We start from the raw sequence: 2,145 nt of genomic DNA, 5'->3' as shown, positions 1-2,145 counted from the left end.
GGTTAATTAAAAAAAGAATAAAGGAGCCAAATAAGCATAATTAGAAATAAAAAAGAGACATTACAATTGATAACACAGAAAGGCAAAAGAACATCAGAGACTGCAGTGAAAAACTACGTGCTCACAAACTAGAAAACCTAGGAAATGGATAAATTATTGGAAACATACAATCTCTCAAGATTGATCCGGGAAGAAACAGAAATCCTGAAGAGGCCAATAACAAGCAGTGAGATTGAATTAGTAATAAATTCCTGCCAGCTACAGCACCCGATCACAGACACCAGCCAACCTCCTAACTCACTTGCAGAGCTGGACTGGTGACCTTTAGAAGCATGGTGGGCAGTTTAACTTAGCTTGAGTCCTTACACTGCTAGTCTTCACACCCAGCCTCAGAACCCACCTGAGCAACCCCCACGTAGGCAAGGAGACTCCCACCTCCATGCATTTAGGAGAAGAGTAAAGGCTAGACCTCCTTACCTAAAAAATCAAGCAGCAGCTCCACTTAGCCAAAAAGCTCCCATAATGACTCCACCGAGGCAAGGAAACTTCTACCTCCACACATTTTTGAGAATAGGGGCCAGACTAGCTTGATCTGGGAGGTCAAAGAGCCACTCCTTCAGCCAAAAGCCCACCCAATAGCTCCACCCTGACAGTGAGACGATCTTCAATCATGCATTTCTAAGGAGCATGACCTCTAATTTTGCCCATCCCAAGCAGTAAATTCACCTAACCTCAGGCCTAGCCTATAGCCCTGACCATCAATTGTGTTTCTACATATTGACAATAAGCTAACTGAAGAAGAAATTAAGGACACAACTCTATTTAAAAGAACGTTAAAAATACGAATTTAACAAAGAGATGAAAAATCTATACACTGAAAATTTACATAAAACACTGACGAAAAAAATTGAAGAAGGCACAAATGAATGGAAAAATACCCCATGTTCATGGACTGGAAGAATTATTATTATTAAAATATCCATACTACCCAAAGCTATCTACAGATTTAAATGCAATCCCTATCAAAATTCCAACGGCTTTTTCATATAAAAAGAAAACAATTCTAAAATTTATATGGAACCATAAAAGACCCTGAATGGACAAAGCAATCTTGAGCAAGAAGAATAAAGCTGGAGGGATCACGTAGTCTGATTTCAAATTATATTACAAAGCTATAATAATAAAAAGGGTAGAGTACTTGCATAAAAACAGACATACAGACCAATGGAGACGAATAGAAAGCCCCCAAATGAATCCACACATTTATGGTTGACTGATCTTCAACAAAGGTGCCAAGAACACAAGAACACACAATAGGCAAAGAATAAATGGTGTTGATAAAACTGGATATCCACATGCAGGAGAATAAGACTTAATCTTTATCTCACTTTATATTCAAAATCCAACTCAATAGGAATTAAAGACTTTGCTGTAAGACCTGAAACTAAACAGATAGCAGAAAACATATGGGAAAGACTTCTGTAAATAAGCTTTTGGCTATAACCTCAAAAACCTAACAGGCAAAAATTGGCAAATTGAATTTGATACGGCTCAGATATTTTTTCACTCCAAATTTCATGTTGAAATACAATCCTCAATGTTGGAGGTGAGGCCTACTGAGAGGTGTTTGGGCCATGGAAGCAGATCGCTCATGAGTAGCTTGGTGCTGTCCTCACGATAATAAGTGAGTTCTGGTTCTGAGTTCATACAAGTTCTGTTATTTTAAAGTGTGTGGCACCCCTCCCTTGTTACCACTCTCACCATGTGACATACCTGTTCCTACCTTGTTCTCTGCCATGATTGGAAGCTTTTTGAGGTCTCGCCAGAAACTGAGCAGACGTTAATGCCATGCTTGTACAGCCTACACAACCATGAGCCAATTAAATCTGTTTTCCTTATAAATTATGGAGCCTCAGGTATTTCTTTACAGCAAGGCAAAAACAGCCTAATACAGATTTGTATCAAACTAAAATCTTTCTGCATAGCCAAGGAAACAATCAATAGAATGAAAAGTCAACCTATGTTATGGGAGAAGATATTTGTATACCATTTATCTAATAAGGGTTAATATTCAAATATATAAAATACTCAAACAGTTCAATAGTAAAAAAACAAATAATGCAACCTAAAAATAGACAAAAGACC

The sequence above is a fragment of the Mandrillus leucophaeus genome, unplaced genomic scaffold (genome assembly GCF_000951045.1).
Source record: "Mandrillus leucophaeus isolate KB7577 unplaced genomic scaffold, Mleu.le_1.0 Scaffold15, whole genome shotgun sequence".
Taxonomy (NCBI): domain Eukaryota; kingdom Metazoa; phylum Chordata; class Mammalia; order Primates; family Cercopithecidae; genus Mandrillus; species Mandrillus leucophaeus.
This window is presented reverse-complemented; position numbering follows the sequence as displayed.